This window comes from Vicugna pacos, chromosome 18 (genome assembly GCF_048564905.1).
Source record: "Vicugna pacos chromosome 18, VicPac4, whole genome shotgun sequence".
NCBI classification, from domain to species: domain Eukaryota; kingdom Metazoa; phylum Chordata; class Mammalia; order Artiodactyla; family Camelidae; genus Vicugna; species Vicugna pacos.
Genome location: NC_133004.1, coordinates 25,509,646 through 25,527,512, shown reverse-complemented (window position 1 = coordinate 25,527,512; position 17,867 = coordinate 25,509,646). Strand labels below are relative to the sequence as shown.

At 50.5% G+C, this 17,867-nt stretch overlaps 1 protein-coding gene across 1 annotated transcript in view; it reads right to left on the bottom strand.

The window, feature by feature from the left end:
* The window catches only part of XYLT1 (xylosyltransferase 1), a 287,011-nt gene that overhangs the window by 105,155 nt on the left and 163,989 nt on the right, over positions 1–17,867 (bottom strand). The gene's annotated exons all lie outside the window — the stretch shown is intronic.

Sequence of the window (17,867 nt, the reverse complement as noted above, 5' to 3'; positions counted from 1 at the left end):
CTGGCATGCAGCTGTACAACCAGCAGCAACATTTCTATATTCTACGGGATTCTGTCTGCGTCTGTCTGTGTCCAAATTCCCCCGTCTTACAAGGACACCAGCCACATTAGATCAGGGGCCCACCCTAACGACCTTCTCTTAACTTGATCATCTGCAAACATCCTATTTCCAAACAAGGTCACATTCACAGGTACTGGGAATAAGGACCTGAACATCTTTTGGGGGAACACGCAACTCACATATCTACCTAGCAATTGAGTGTGGGATTCTAGAACTCTGGGAAGAGGCCTGATTCGGGCCTCACCAGGATTTAATGTTCACTGTTCAATGCAGAAAGTGAAAGGCAGAACAACCTTCAGGTGAATCTTAGGGATTTAAAAAATTAAAGATCTAAGTATACGTAAGAACACTGCTTGGTAATAAAGCCTGGTGCTTCTCAACCTTTCATGTGCAGAAGTGTAAGTAATGGTCATCAATAAACAATATTGTTGTTATATTATTATTATTGTTATTTGAAAGGGAACCAGAGTCAGATCTGTATTTTCCAGTATTTTTTCCCATTCTCAGTCTGGAAAGAAGCTCAAAGAAGTATTGGCAAAATCATTCTTTTTTTTTTTTTCCAAATGGGATTTTCTCACCCTGCAAGTCAGCATGCTTTGAAGCAGTCCCTGCCCTCCCCTCCCCCGCTGGGCATAGCACTGGGTCTTGGTTGAAGATACCAGTGATGTCCAAGGTTTAAGATCAATGCCCTTTGTCCTGACAGGCAGTGAATCGGTCTTCAGGACCTTTCTCCAGATTTCAGGAAGTGCACATGTAATTAAATGGAGCCCGCATTGGGTTTCAGATGAGCTGTGAAGTGTGCCTGTGGCTAAAGGTCTCTTCCTTCCTGAGAGACGGCAGTGGTGTAATTAGAATCTGGAGATGGTAATCAGCAGTGTTTCTTACCAGCATTTTAAAATGAGGATCTCATATTCATTTGGGTTCGGTTCTGCTCCCAGTGAGGCCACAGCACTAATGATGCCATGGGCCGTCTGTTGGCAAAATTTAGGGGCTCCTTTGGTGTCACTTGGGTGAATACTGTGTGTTTAGCCCATTCTGGACAAGTTAGCTGATGGCCCGGGTAAAAGGCAGCAGTGGTCTGGTAAGCCTTTGTCTTATTTCCAAGTCAGTATTAAAACACTCCAGGTGGGAGGCCAGCTCCAAACCCCTATGAAAGTCACTGTTCATCTATTAGTCATTCAACAAACATCTGTTGAGCATCTGTTCTGTGCCAGGCATCTTGTCTTCATCGAGCATCTCTCCAGTGAGTGCAGGTGTATCTGGGACACAGTGTGGAGGTTTTTTTTAATGAGCTGAAATCAGAGCATTTTTTTCCCTCTGACTTTTCCATCCATCCGTCCCATCCCTGAAAATCAACTGAAACCCTGCCAAAAAGTTGTAGTCATTCTTTGTTAAAGTTTTAATTTTTTCCCATCAATCAGTTTTGAAGGCAATGGCGAATTTGTAAAATGTTGGAATGCATCCTGGATACAGCAAGCGAGCACTTTTATCTGAGAACAGGGGCCAGCGAACATTTCTGTAAAGGGAGGGACAGACTAAATAGTTCAGACTCTGGGAGCCATACGGCCTCCATGCCACTGTTCCTGAGTTTGGAAACCAGTCACCGGCAATACATAAATGAACAGGTGCGGCCATGGTTTTACAGAAGCAGGCTGCCAGCCCGTTTGGAGTGAGGACGCCTGTCTTAGAAAATTCGTTGTGGGTTTTGTGATGTGGCTGGATCCCCCTCTAAAGAAAATTTCCAAATTCCTTTTCATGGCCTCTGAGGCCCTGCCTGACCAGACCCCTGTCCTCCTCTCTGTCCTGATGGCCCCCTGCCCCGCTCCACTCCTTACGGATCTCTGGCCATCCCTTCCTCCTGTCTGTTCTCTGTCATGCCAAGCACTTGGCTACCTCAGGACTTTCCACAGCTGTTCCTCCTGTTTCAAAAGCTCCACCTGACCTGGATTCCGGATCAGTTCAGAAACTGGGACCTTTCTCCCACTTCCATCGGCTTTTGCAAAACAGCCAAGGACTTTACGTGATCTTATTTCCCGCCACGACAGTGACGTGAGTATAGTCACCAGCCTCATTTTCCAGGCGTGGTAGATGGTAACTTCGCCATTTCAGCGGGCTTTGCCAACACCAGCCAGTCACTAATGAACAATCCAGGCATCTGTCATGATTCCTCTCCATCCTTCACCTCTACAGCCAGCCGACTGACAAGTTCTGCCAAATCTGCCCTTCTGAATTGTTCTCCAATCCAACCTCTCCTCTTTCTTCATTGAGCCCACTGTCATCTCTCACTTGGACTACCCCCAGGGCACGCCACTGGGCTGTCTGCCCGCAGATCTCACCTCCTCTAACCCATCCATCCGCCTATTCTTCCATCTGTCCATCCATCCATTTAATCCACTCATTTGTTTTCATCCATCCATTCATATGTCCACCCATCTTTTCATACATCCATCCATCTACCCATCCATCCGCCCACTCATCCATCCATCCTGGGCACCTACATCGTGCTGGGTGGAGTAAGGAGTGAATAAAAACATAAACCAACCTTCCTGGATATTTTAGTCTTATTAGGAAAAAGATGCTAAGCAACCAACCATAAAAATACATGTATGGGACAAACCAGAATAAATGCTATAAAAGAAAAGTAAGAGAAAGCAGAACTTGATTTAAGCTCAGATCCAAGGAATGGTAGGAGCTTGCCAGGAGAGACATGAGAACAGGAGTTGGAACAGGGAGACCAGAACGTAGGAAAGCCTTAGGCTGGAGTCTGCTCTATGGGGGCTGCAGGATGTACGGGGGGGACGCCCTGGCACAATGAGCCACGAAGGAAGGACAGGTGAGAATGACAGGAGATGAAGCTGGAGGGAGAGGTCGGGTGATCACATGGGGCCCTGAAGGCCACCATAGGGAGATAGACTTGCCCTGGGTACCACAGACAGTCTTGGATGGGTTTTCTGAAGACAAATAGCAACATTCCAAGTACACCTCAAGAAGAACACCGTGCATGCAGAACGGAGAACCGCTTGGCCGCGAGGTGGGAGGGTGGGGGTGTGGCAGAGAAGATGTGAGAAGATGAGTTAGGAACGTATTGACACAAGCCACACAAGAGACGCTGGCAACTCGTCCAGGGCGGCTGCAGAGGAGACAGGGAGGCATGGACCAGTGAGTGATACTTAGTGGGTAGAACAGAGAGTTCTCAGTGCTGGGTCAGATGTAAAAATGAGAGCTGACTTTTTTAGTTTTTTTAAATTATGTTTTTTTAAATTATATTTATATGTATTTTTTATTGGAGTATAGTCAGTTTACACTGTGTCAGTTTCTGATGTATAGCTCAATGCCACTAATTATCAGAGAAATGCAAATCAAAACTACAGTGAGGTATCACCTCACACCAGTCAGAATGGCCATCATTCAAAAGTCCACAAGCGATAAATGCTGGAGGGCTGACTTTTTTGATCTCTTCAGAAACAAGCCGGAGCCAGCCTCCGTCCCTGAGCTCCTCAGAAGGGAATACTAATCCAAACGAGGATGATAGAAAGAAGACAGTTAATATGGAATGAGCACCTACTCTGCATGTGCCAGGTATTGTGCTATGTGCTTTATACGCGTCATCTCATTTAATGAAACCTTGGCTTTACGTATCACCTTTGGTCCCATTTTACAGATGGGAAAAATGAGGCCCAAAGAGGTTTAAACAGCACACCCAAGGTTCCACAGCTAGCCCTGGAGAACCAGGATTCACCTCCAGAACCCCAAGGATTAGAACCCCGTGTCCTTGTCCACCGCCTAGGCAGTCCCATGTCTGCAATCCTCAATATCTCAAAGATCCTGCCTCATGTAATGTGAGTCTGGGAACCCCAAAGTAGACATCCCCCCAAACAGGAAGCTCACAGGATTCCAGCTGCATAAATAAAGTCCGGAGGCTGAGCTCTGCTGATCTGCTGAAGTCTTTATTGCTCTGCAGATGCATTATTAATCAGCCACTGGGGTCCTCCCCAAAAAGCCTTTTAAATTACAGTTACATTCCTTGATAGCGTTCGTGCACCTTAACAGTGCATTTCCTGTGTTCATAGCGATAAACAAGGGGCGGGAGGGAGGCTGGATAACTAGGTTAATTGCCCTTTGGGGTCTAGGCTGAGAAAACGGTAGGAACAGCACCTCTAAATTCTCTGGGTCCCCGACTACAATGCTAATGAAGTCCTGAAACACACAGTTCGGTCAAGCCAGCATCCGGGGCCCAGACGGCAGTGCCTTCACGCCTGGCCTGGCTGCTGTGGCTTTGCTGGGCCTCGGGGTCACTTTGGCAGAGTCCCCCCTCCTGGGAGCTTTCAGTATAATTAGGGGGAGTGGAGGTTGCATCTATCAAAATGTGAAACAGGCAAGGCCTCTGGACCCACCAGTTCCATTTCTCAGATGTTCCGAGCAACCAGAATCAACCCAGGGTCCCCAGGAGAATTCAGCTCTCGTGTCCTGAGGTGTCCATTGTAAGCAGAAAGTTAGCTATTCTCTGATGCATCGAGGATGATACGTGTTATGCACCAACTTTAGGAGAATTGAGAAAAGAGCTACCCAATATAGCAGGAACCGGGCAACAACCTAAATGTCCATCAGCAGGGGAATGAATGGCTAGTTAAACTAGTCACACTCCCAAGTAACAGCCATGACAAATGACTTATACAGACGATAAAAGAGAATGGGTAAATAAATACTCTATCGGGGGGAAAAAAGGGAATTCTATGTCTCCATCTCTTGACAGAGATACATGTCTCAGACCTAGATACATGTCCAAATGAAGAAAAGCCAGTTCCAGAACCGGACATCAATTTCATATGATTTTTGAATTTTCCCATTCCCCAAACGATTCCCTATTTTTGTAAGTTCCAGATTTATATACCAGTTTCCTATCATTTATAAACCCTCCATCTCAGAACAAACTCTATTTTTGCATGTGTTGGATTTAAAGATCTAACCAAAACCAACCACGTGCTTGCAGTGAGTGGTACCCTCTCAGAGGGGACTGGCCAAGTGTTTAGAGATTTTCCCGTTATCTGTCATGTCTTCCATTTCTCTGAAATAATGAGAATGCATATGGTCCCATTTGAAAAAGGTATTATAACAAGCATGCTTTCTGCATGATTTGAGCAAGTTTTAAAAATTAACAAAAAAAAATTCTGCTTCCTTTCCCGCTGCCCTGCCTTCTCACCATCTTGTCACTTTGGCCTTTGGAAACACCACTGGGGACGGGCTCCTGGCAGCCTCCCAGTTACTTAGCCGAGACTTCTTGCTCTAACGGTGCTGCGCTCTGAGGTGAGCTATTAATTTGCACTTTGTGGCTCACCCTCGACTCTGATTTAGGGCAACATAAACCTCCCCCTCAAAACACCGAGGAATAAATTAATCTACTAATTTCGCCATTAAGAGTTTATCAAAGCGAACACGATTTCAACCATCCTCCAATCAATCACCACTTTCCATGTTTATCTCCTATTCAATTCTGACCACAGGGTTCTATATACATCAATTTGCCCGATGTTCTTCCTACATATGTTTTAAATTACTTTATCATTGTATAAATTTCACAGCCATTAAAAAGGCTCTAATACCAGAATGGCTGACATGGTGTTAAAAATTGGATTCAATTCCATGGGGTAATAAATTGTGACCTAAATCCAATCTCTCATGGGTGACTGAAGGATACAATGAAAAATTATTGCTTTGTCATTTTTGCACTAACACAAATATACCATGGCAACTAGGAACCGGCAGAAAAATGGGAGGCAACTGCTGTTGGCTATTTTTCACCCAAACGCAGCTCTGCACGTGGAGTCCTGAGGGTCTTGGATGGGATGAGCCCCCCTCCAGCAACAAGTGAATGACCTGACTTTGCAACAGACGGATATAGCTTGCGGAGCAAGTTAATGTGCAGGTAAAAGGCAGCTGTTGCTACAGGCACAGAGACCCAGTGGTTAAGCATTCTGCCTCTGGCACCAAAGCCTCTGAGCTCAGAGCCTGGCTGACCGCTGAGCAAATGTGTGATTTCAGGCAAGTTTCCTCCCTCGCTGTGTGTCAGTTTCCTAGAATACAGACTTGTTATAAGAATAAATGATCTAATATGGCTAACACACTGAGGATAGTCCCTGGCATTTAGCCACCCCTAGGTAAAGGTTAAGCATGATTATTTAAGCACCGGTTTTGATGTAGAGACCTCAGCACCCTGCTCTTTTTGGTTGCGAGGAAGGAAAGTAACAAACACCTAAAGAAAGGTATTAACACTGCCTCTGCGTTTCCCGTTATCTTTGGAGAAACTGGATTAGTCATTCGACACATTCCGATGGCACGTTTACTAAAGGTGCCACGTGGCAGAGGGGCTGAAACGTGTTTTGAAGTCAGGCAGACAGAACTGAGTTTGAGTTCAAGGTCTGCCACTTGCAACGTGACCCTGGGCAAGCTCCTCGACCGCCCCAAGCCTCGGTTTTCCCATCTGTAACATAGGGTTAGGGAACACACTTTTCTCCAGCAGGGGCTGGAGACAGGCAGGACAGGGGACACACACAGATGAGACGTGGTCATGTGGCTAAGTGGGGGCTACGGATGACTCTGGCAACTGCAGTGTAAGGTGCTGTGTGCTCCAGTGGGGAGCGGGTAAGGTGATTTGGGGGTACACAGTCTGGGCACCTCCTGGAGGTGTGGGGAGGGAGTCACAGAAGACTTCCAGAAGGAAGTGATGTCGAAAGGAACGCCTAATCCTTCACTGACAAATAATTTGAGAGAGAAGAAAAAGCGGGCTGGTTCTGTGATTGGTGCAAAAAGGAGGGACTAGCCTGGACACAGCTGTCACCCAGAGGCCGCTACAAGGGCCACGCCCAGGCTCTCTCGTTCCGCACGAGGTCTCTGTTTTCCCAGCCCACGGGGCTTTCACACAACCAGCTGCACCCAAAGGAAGGAAGGACCCAGAAGACAAGAAGTCTTCCGAGCGCATCGCCATTCTCTGCCTTGTCCCAGGGCAGGTTCTGGGCGAGATGCTCAAGCATCAGGAGCCACCCGGCTGGGGAAGCAGGTCCACAGTGCCCACCCTGGAGGCTTTTGAACACAGTCATCTACCGTGGATTTGTAACAGGCGCTGGTAAAGATTTTCTCCCTAAACAGAGGGAATCATTTCAATATTCTCAAACAGCACTCATGCAGCAACCTGAGGAGGCAGGAGAGGCATCGGACAACCCATTTCACAGGTGAGAAGTGAGGCTCAGAGAAAACAAGCGCCTGGTCTAAGGGTTTTGCAGCTCACTGAGTGGCTCAGCGGCAGAGGGCTGTCGGGCTTTCCAAGGAGAGACTGGCTCAGAGCCGTCCCCGAAGCCGGAGTGAGCTCAGGGAGAGCGAGACAGCCCGGGGCGTGGGGCCTGCAGGAGTCCGTTTCACCGCTGGAGACATTGAGGATTTCCCTCTGTGGTTTGGATGTCCTGGGAAGCGACGGTGCCCATGCCGTGGGAGGTGAGGCCCCCAAGAGTGTGCAGCCCTCATCCAGGCTGGGTGGGGATGGGGGTCAGGGCCAAAAGGCAGAAGGAGCATGGTTCTCTGGAGGGGACACGGGACCCTTCCCCAAGCCCAGCCTGCCAGAGCCTTGCTCATGGTTGGGGCTGATCCCCCCTTGTCTCTTAGGCAACTTCAGTTTGGTCTCTACAAATGCCTCTGCTCCATCCTCCTCACCAAAGACAAAGATGTAGATCATCTAACCCAGTGACCTGGGGAATTAAAATCCAGCTGGGAAGATGACAGGCTGACCCTCCTGGTTACACTCAGAGCTCCCCTGGTGGTCTTGTTAGTTCTTCAAACTCCCATGGCCTCCTACTGCCTCAGGGCCTTTGCACATGATGTACCCTTGTCCTGCATTATTCCCCCTCCTGCCCTTTCCCTAGTTAACTCCTCCCACTCTTCACCTCTCAGCCCAACTAAAATTCAACCCCATGTCTCTGCAGAACCGGTGGTGCTGCTGCAATTCTGCATTTACTTCTGTGCTCACTGGATTCATGTGTTTCCCCTTCCACGTTTAACAGGCAAGCTCCATAAGGACAGGGATTTTGTCTGTTTCCCTCCCAAATGAATCCCCCAAACCTAGTGCCCAGCGTAGGCAGCGGATGCTGCACGGTGACACCTAACCATTCCATTCCCATCACTGTGCCCAGTGCACACGGTTCTCTGCATAGCTCCCGGGAGGGATAGGTGGAACCACTAAAGCTCAAAAAAAAGATGTGTTATCTTCTTACCCAGTGAGGGTAAGACTGAGGTCTGTGCCATGCTAAGCGGTGGCTATTCACAAATAAGACAGAGCTTGCCATGTGAAGGGCGGGTCTGGGACAGAGACAGATAAACAGTAGAGGGCGCTTTCTTAATCTGAGAGCAAATGCTGTTGGCTCCACGGAGCTCAGATCTGCCTGTGCACTCCCATCCTCGCCCGGCTACCTATGATCCACCTGTGACAGACCGGCCGACTCCCAACAGCTCTCCCTGCTTCCGTCCTCACCCCTACAGTCTACGGTCAACACAGCTGCCAGGGGCGTCCTGTTAAATGTGTCAGGTCACCCCCTCCACCCCCAACCCCTGCTCAAATCCCTCCAGCAGCTCCCCTAAGCCACTCAGTAAGAGCAAAATCCCTGCTGGTCTGCAAAGCCCCCACCTGCTGCTCCAGCCCCACGGCCTCCTTGCGGGCCCCCACCACACCCGGCCCAGCCTGCAACACCCTCCTTCCTGCTTCTCCAGAGCACTCATCACCATTTGACACAGGCTACTCCTTATTTTTTTGTAATGTGTGCATTGCCCACCTTCCCCTTCTAGAACATGAGCTCCACGAACTCCATGAAGACAGTTTGCTCTGTTTGTTTTGGTCATTGCTTTCTCCCCCAGCACCTACAACAGTGCCTGACACCTGGTAGCCTTTTCGTAACTATTAGTTGAGTGAATGAATGAATGAACGAGTGAACCATTCCATTTGGGGGCAGCTCCAACTCTCAGCATGCTCTTCCACAACGAGACCAAATCGGCCTCCAAGTACCTTTCATCCATTGCTCTCTTGAGGTCACTCGGAGACGCCTCCCCATCTCCGTAGGAACGGCAATTTGCCGAGATCCTGCAAATTTCTGTTTGGTGCCTGTTTCCCCAGGACTGTGAGCTCTGTGTGATTGGATCTTATCTCTTGCTCATCGGAGCCCAGTTCTGAGCATTTGCGGGGCGTGGGGCAGCTGCTTGACATGTATTTGTGAAACGAAACAAATGTAAGTATGCGAAGGGGAGGAGTGAGATTTGAGTTCAGGACGAGCTTCCACGGGCATCCCCAGGTCCCCCTAGATTCTCGCAAGAAAGAGAGAGGATTTCCATTGTGGGTTCACTCGCTGGTCAAGCAACAGGTGCTCGTGTGTCTTGCATGGCGCCAGGTGCTGGGAAAATCAGTGACCCTGCTCCCGACTTACTCAACAAAGACTTGCCAACTGTGGAAACTGAATTATCAGTCATCCCAAACTGCCTGCGACATTCTTGGCGACAAAACCTGGCTTGTGTGAGGGACGCCGCAGCTGTGCTAAGGGAAGTGCTCAGGGGAGGTGTGGGCACAGGCACCTAGGGGCCCTAGGGTGAGGCCAACACCCTGGCTCTGCCCCCGTCACCCAGGAACTCAGAAGAGCTACTCCTTTCCCCTCCTTCGAGCTTCAAACAAAAGGGAAGGTGATGAGTTCACCGAGCTGCTCCAGGCAGTGGTCCCCAAATGCAGGCTTATAAACATGCCCCCGGTCCCCTGGTCTACAGATGTGAGCACATGAGAAGGAAAAAAAATCCATCTAACCACGATCACCTTGTCTCAGATACACTTCGGAAGGCTGAGAAATGTTCATGTTGGCCTGAGGTTTCCGAACGGGTGTGCCCGGACGAGACTGGGGGCGGGGGGCAGCAGGGCGGGGAAGAAGGGGTTACTAATCCTCTCACTACGGGCTGCTGTTTTCATCTTCTTTCCTGCCTAAACCTTTCAGTTTTGCTTTTCAGGCACAGCAGTTGGGGAACAAACACACCCTAATGACAAGTTTCAGAGTGAATGGCAGAGCTGTGCAGCTGGCAGAACGCTCCTGGAGGAGGAAGGGGAGGTGGGAAGGAGGTGGGAGGGAGGTGACGGGGCCATTTATGATATTTCCCATCAGCACGCAGTTAGCGTTCTAAAAAGCCAGGTGGGGGACAGCTGGCTTTCTTTACCATTCCAAGATGGGGCCGGGGAAAAACACCATGGTGCTTTGGAAGGAGAAGGCAAAGTGGAACTGGCCCTTTGGGACCCACCTTCCAATGGGGGGCCTTGGGGGTCTGCTGGCCACAGCTGCCTGGCACATGGCAGGGCTCAACAAATGTTTGCTCAACGGTCAGGCTCAAGCGGTCTTTGTGCCCCAAAGAAACTCCACAGCCCAGAACGAACAACTGCTGGTCACCCCCCTCCAGTCCACGGGCCAATCCTAACGGCTTTTTCTTGCTACCACATCTCTCATTGGAGCCTTTGCAAGAACCTCCCCACGATTTCTGTTTCCACTACTCCTTCCTTAAAGCTGACTCAGGTCAGAAGTGGGATTGGTGGACCGTATGGTAGTTTGATTTCTGATTTTTTCAGGAACCTCCATACTGTCTTCCAGAGCGCCTGCACCATTTGGCAATCCCATCTACAGTGCACAAGGATTCCAGTTTCTTTGCATCCTCACTTGTTATCTTTTGGGTTTTTTTTTTTTAATAAAGTCATGCTGACATGCGTGAGGTGATATCTCCCTGGGTATTTATCCAAAAGAATTGAAATCAGCATCTCAAAGAGGTATCTAATATGCCCACGTTCACTGCAGCCTTGTCCATCAGAGCCAAGATGTAGAGACAACCTAAATGTCCACTGACAGATGAGAGGATTAAAAAACGCGGCACACACTCACAATGGAACGTCATTCAGCTTTAAAAAAAGAAGGAAATCTTGCAACACGCAACAACATGGATACGCCTGGAGGGCATTAGGCTGAATGAAATAAGCCAATCACAGAAGGACAAATACCGAACAATTCTACTTAGATGAAGGATGTGAAACAACCACACCCATAGAGGCAGAGAGCAGAACGGTGGTTGCCAGCGACTGGGGCAAGGGGGACTGGGGTACAGTGGGTACGAGGTTTCGGCTGAGCAGGATGAGTAAGTTACAGAATGCTGCTGGACCTCACTGTGCCCAGAAACAGCAGTGCGCTGTTGCACACTTAAAAATCTGTTGAGAGAGTAGATCTTAAATGCTCTTATCAAAATTAAATAAAATAATTTAAAAGTAGCATAAAGTTAAAAGAAACGTAATAGAGCACGTGAAACCTGTTCAGTTCCTCCATCGGCTCCCATCTCACTGACAGCAAGAACCCCTTGCGGGGTCCTGGTCCACCCCGACCCCTCCTCCTCCTGTTCCCCGTCACCGCTGCCTCGGCTTCAACCACACTGACCTCCTGGCTGCTCCAGGAACATGCCAGGCTGTTTGCCAGGACCGTTTCCTCTTCCCAGTGACACTGCCATCAGGGGTCTTCAGAAAGGCCTTCTGCGGCCACCTACCTAAGATGTGCACCTCCCCTGTCCCGTCATTCTGTTGTGTTTGCCCATGAACTCTCATCAGCCCGGCCAGTGTGGGATGTAGGTCTACTGGTTCACTTGTCAGCTCTGGTCTCTCCCATTAGGGCAGCAGGTCCACAAAGGTGGGGCCGTCTCTCTGCACGCCTCCCGGAGCCACCCTCCATCTTTTGTCAACAAGCATGGTGCCCCGAGTGGTACGGGACTGAAGCCCTGAAGGGACAAGGCATCCTGTGACTGTGTTCGCTGTGGTGACCCCAGATCCTAGAATGAGGGTTGGCAAACTGCAGCCCACCACTGTTTCTGTTTTGGTATGGCCTGCAATGGGCTTACTCCCACCCCAATGAACTGTTACTGGAAACCTCCTTTTATTGGGGTTTGTACCTTCCTCAGCAGAAGACGAAAAAGGGTCAGACTGCGTCCTCTGCAAACCTGGCCTTTTGGCAAGTCAGCTCCATCGGCTTGGCTGGGCTGTCGGACGGGACTGATTTGGCTTCATCACGCCACCCATTAGTGTGGTGCCTTTGAGCTGTTCCCAGCTGTTCCCTCATTGTCTCATCATGAGTGACACAGCACAGACCTGGGAGAGAGCACTGTCCCTGTCCGAGAGTTGGGGAAATCAGGGCACTCACGTGTCCCTTTTCCCTTCATGCCAGCTTTCACGCTTCTCACGCTGTGTTGTCACCCCACTGCCCCGGGTGTGGAGACGTCCAGGAGACAACCCTTCTGCAGCTGGCAATGCCATCTGCCAGTCTCTCTCTGTTGCGGGAAGCCAGCCTCCCCCCAACCTCTCCGCCCAGAAGCCCACGTGTCCAGAGTCTCTGGCTTCCTGAAAAGGCTGATGGGTAAAGATGGGTTGTCACATCCACGGGCAGTGGCCTTTTTCCTATCAGAAACCCCTTCCTGTTCATCCTCACCCCTAATACTGGAGCCGGCTTCCCCAGTCACGTGCACATGCATGCAAATTTTTGGCCGGTTGGCTGACTCAAAAAACAGAGTCCTTGCTCATCATTCATCCAAGAACCATGGGTCCCCCCAGCTGTTCAGGCCAGAGCCCCACTAAGGTGGGGGCCCACCCCGCCCCCAGCCAACTGCTTTCCCGGGAACTTCTCAGTTGCCATCTCCCCTTCTTCCCCTGGACGGCTGGGCTGCAGAAACTCCACCGGTTTGCCTGGCACAGCAAAGGGTGAGAAGTGCAGGAGGGACTGGGGTTACCAGTGGGCCTTTCTCGGGATCCTTTCTTCTCTTGAGGCACTTAAACCTAAGATGGAAGGAGGTGAGTGGTCCCCGAGGGCCACTGGAGAGAGCACCTGGACATTCAATTGTTCCAAATGTAATGAGGTGTTATCTGGCTCCTGGCACAGGCATGCCTCTTACATGTCTCTCAGAAAGATGATTACTGGGAAAGCCACCTCTGTCCCTCACCAGGGTCGGTGTGTCCCTTGTGGACGGGGTTCCTGGCAAAGGTGTGGTCCAGGAAGGCTTCCCTGAAGAAGTGACATTTAGGCTGAGATCCTGAAAGGTAAGAGGTGATAGCCAAACAAGGTGGGGTGGAGTAGGGGTGGCGGCAACAACGGAGGGGGTTGGGAGAGCGTAAGAGAATGGCTGAGGCACCTGGGGCCGTGTCTGAAGACCAGAGCAGGAGCTCCGGCTGGGCAAGGGGCAGTCACCATTGAAGCCGGCCGTCCACTCTTTACAACGCCCCCTTCATTTTCTCCATCGCCACAGCCTTGTGACAGCCGCACATTTCCTATACTCTATGCCCCTCTGCAGCAGGCATTTCAGTATCCGTGGTCCCATGTCAGCCAGCAATCCTATGAGGACAGGGTGTGGGTAGTTGTGTCCATTTTACAGATGAGGAAGCTGAGGCACTGGCAAGTCAGGGTCACAACGCTAGTAAAGACAGAACCAGGATTCAACCCCCAGCAATTGCAGACATTTAGACAGAAAGCCTTTTTTCCAGCCCAGGCAACCCCTGGCCTTCCATCCAACATGGTTTCATTTCCATGAAACACTGGGAGGGGGGGCCCAGTTAAGAGTGCCTGGGGGGCCTTCCGGTGATTCTGGAGCCCAAGGAAGGGACAGGAGGTCCAGGGGACTGCGGTGGGAGGGGTGGAAGGGTGGCCATAGGGGCAGGACTGCCTGGGTGTGGAATACGGGAGGGGGTGGCGACAGGTGGCTTCGCTGCTGCAGTGAGCACAGGGGCTCTCAGAGGAATGAGGGGCCTGTGCAGAATCAGAAGTAAGCCTCTCTGAGGCCAGGCCTGGGGACCCTGGAGGTAGAGCAGCCCTGTCCAACCTCAGCATCTCATCCCTAGTGGCTGCGAGTGGATGGTCCAAAGATCCCTCCTTTCCTCGTGAAAACGCGTCACCATTCCAGCCACATCCTCCAGGCGGCGGAGAGCGAAGCAGGCAAGTCACAAAGGCAAGGAAGGTGTCGGCACAGAGCAAACCACTCCTGGGGTTCCAGACTCCTTTTCCCTGCATGGTGCTGGGGCGGGAGACAGGAGCCCTGGGGGGGCGGTGGGGGCGGGGGCAGGAGCCCTTTACCAGAGCCAACATTAAATATCTATTTCCTTTCCTCAGACTCTTTCAGATTTTAACCCACGAGGAACTGTTTTCTTAATTGCATTCACCTTCTGGCATCGTATCAGCTGAAGTTTGGGTGATGCTGAGTTCGTCAAAATGACAACAGTGCACAGGACGCGTGTGTGTACTGTCTACATATATTTACACACATATTGACCTCCCCTCCCCTCCCTACTTGGTTTCCTCGTTGAGCAGGAAATAAAAGGACCACGGAATTGGAGCTCAAACCCCTCCCGAGCAGAGGGAAATCCGGGTGTCATGGTTTCCAGAAAGGGAACACAATCTCCGTATGGGGTGTAATTACATCTTAGCTTTCTGCAGAAGAATAGTTTATGGCTTAAATGCTATTAATTGTAAGCCGTTTTGTTCCATGGGAAGTTGTTCATTGATAACTACCCAATTAGGGTTATTTTGCAATTAGTCTATTCACAGTAAATTTATTGCAAAAGGGGGAGGCTGTGGTGCAGCAAATTGAAGCGTTGCTGGGGCTGGGTGTGCAATGGCTCTTAAACGCCCATCTTATTAAGCGGCTCACAGGTTCCCAGAGGGTGTTCCACCTTGGCAGACGAAGCAGAGGCCACAGGGAGTCCCCCACACTGTACAGTCATGCTGGTGGCGTCTCAGCGTGACCAGAAGAGGCGTGGGGACCCCCTCCCTCCACTGGCAACATCAGCCCTCTTGTTCCCCATGAGCACCAGCCATTCTTCTTCCAGTGACGTCAGAGAGAGACAGCCTGCGGGCTCAGGCCATCCCTGAGGTCTGACAGTTCAGGCTAAGGTGAAACCTTCTGCCTCCTGAACAGGGGAAGACTATGCGAAGGCTGCAGGCTCTGTAACCTGAGTTCCAACACCAGTTCTGCGACCTACTCGCCACACACCTCTGCCCAAGGACCAAACCTCTTCCGGCCTCCACGTCCTCATCTGTTAAATGGGTTGATAAGAGACCAACCTCAGAGGGCTAGTGTGAGGAGTCAATGTGACAGGTGGCTGAGCTGGATATATTACCGCACAGAACTGGTACCTAGCAGGGGTCAGCAAACCACGGCCCCTGGGCCAAGTCCCACCCACCACCTGTTTTTGTAAATTGAGTTTTATCGGAACACAGCCAGGTGCCTTTGCGTCTGCATCGTCCCTGGCCGCTTTCAGGCTACAAGGGCAGAGTTGAGGAGTTAAGAAAAAAGGTGCCGATCCTTGGTGGACAGTGACGTGAGTACCCAAGATTATTCTCATGGAAAGACATTCAGCTCAGGTCTCTGCCAGGCCACACACTAGTGAACAAAAAGATTTTGGAAACACCTCCCTCCACTGATTTTTCTGCCACTATCTGCCGAGTCGGGTCAAAGGTAGGATGAGAACCCTGGGAGGGCTTAGACGAGAGTAAAAATGCAAGGGAGAAGTGAGCCTTCTCTTTTTAAACCTCTCTATTCAAAAAAGACTATAAGATATACGTTCCTATATATAAAATAGATAAACAACAAGGACCTACTACATAGCACAGGGAACTATATTCAATTTCTTATAATATATCATGGAAAAGAATCTGAAAAGAAAAAAAATAAATGCATAACTGAATCACTTGGCTGTACGCCTGAAACTAACATTGTACCTCAACACTTCAATAAAAAATTTAGAAAAAAATAAGAGTATAGTACGGATACACACGTTTCCAACTGTAAACTTAGGAAATATAGATGACCTTGAGCAAAAAGTTGAGGTTGTCCCGACTGCACCCCACCCCAAGGGGGCCAGGGGAAGGGCTTGTCACGTATCCTTCTGGGCCTCTCTATGCATTTACCCATGTGGCCGTCCCCTCCCCGGACCCACACCCTCCGTCCTGTGACCAATGGTCAACAGAGAAGCAGGGGTGGGAGATGAAGCGGCTTGAATTTCAGCTCAAGTCCAGCCTCTAATTGATCAGGTGATCTTCAAGATAAGCCTCCACCCCTCTGTGGGCCGGCATTCTTATCTGCCCAGTGAAGGGATGGAGTTAGGAACTCTCCGGGGGTCTCCCCAGTCTATTTTTCTTGGGAGCCTTTCTCACCAGGCACCTGCTTCTGCATCGAGAGAGGTGGGGGACTGAGGATCCACTCAGTGTAAGGAGACACCAGGCAGCCTTCTTGCCTGCCTCCTAAATCCGCCGAAGTTGAGGGCACTAAGAGCCCCCACCACCCGCTCCCCACCCTGTCATCTGGCCCAGCTCTGCACTCGGCTTTCTTGATGCTCTGACCTGTCTCGTCACCCAGGAGGACCCAGTGCCTCCGTGGCCCTGCTCCTCTTCCAGGTCCTTCTGTGTCCTCCCCAGGCCGGAGCCCTTAGGAGCTCTGGGTTGTCCCATGGTTGGGGACCTTTTCCTCCTCACCTGGGAGTGAACTAAAGCATCTGTTGGTATTTGAATTTAGAAGCAACAAGGATGTATTCTGAACCATTGGCCACTTGGTGAGGGACAGTAGGGTATGTTGTGGGGCACGACAAAGGTGAGGCATGACCTAGAACGAATTGGGCAGTGGGCCCCAGGGAAGGCAGAGCGGGCAGAACCTCTGAGTATGCAATACAGGCCACTCTCTGGACAGAAAAGGCAGCCAGAACCGGAGAGGGGAAGGGGCTAGCCCTGTTAGTTCGCAGCTGAACTTGACCTAGAACACACATCCCTCCATTTCTAATGCAACCCTCTCTGTCCCGAGTGGCAGCAGCTCTCTGCTCCTTGTCGACAGTGCCTTTTGGATGACGTCTGCCCCCTTCATGGAGAAAACCACTGGACAAACTAATTCACAAAATGGTTGGGATGTAAGGGGAGGTACGGGTGAAACAGCAATGTCCACCACGTGTTACCTGTAGCCACGTGCTGGGACCATGAGGGTTCTCCCTACTCTGAGGTGGGTTTGAAGTTTTCTGCTGTAACATTTATTTTATTTTTTCTTTGGGAGAGATCTTGAGAAAATACGACCTAACCCACGATGGCAATACCTCTATCTCGGGATGTCTCGACCTGTAAGCTTGTAAGACCACTCACAAGCCGCGTGACCTTGGGGAAGTTATTTTATGTCTCTCTGAAGGGGGAAAAAAAAGAAAGCTATGCTCACAACATCAGTGCCAGCCTCACCAGGAGGTGGATGAGATGAGCTGATTCGATGCAAAGGGCCTTGTGCTGTGCCCGGCACACAGCGAGCGCTTAATAATTGCCTATCATTATTGTCATTACTCCCTTTCCACAAGCACTAGAAAAGGTGAAACACGGCAGCAAGGAATACAGGTCAGTGGCATGAGGTGAAGTGCAGGGATACATGAGTGACGCCTCCCCTGTGCAGAATCATCCCCTACTCCAGCCGAGGACCCTCCCTTGTGCTTACAGACGCTGCTGTTACAGCTCTGACCTCTCAGTGCATCACACCAGATGTGATTGATCCCTGCTCCTCAGAACAGAGAAGAGTGCCCAGCACGGGGCGGGAGGGAGGGACACGGAGGGGAGGGAGGGGGGAGGCAGGGACACAGAGGGGAGGGAGGGGGGAGGCAGGGAGGGAGGGAGGAAATAAGGAAGGAATTTTAGATGCAAGATAATGGGAAGGATGTTTTTCAGAGCCGCCAACGTCAATGCAACCAATTAGAAAGCTTTCAAATCCTA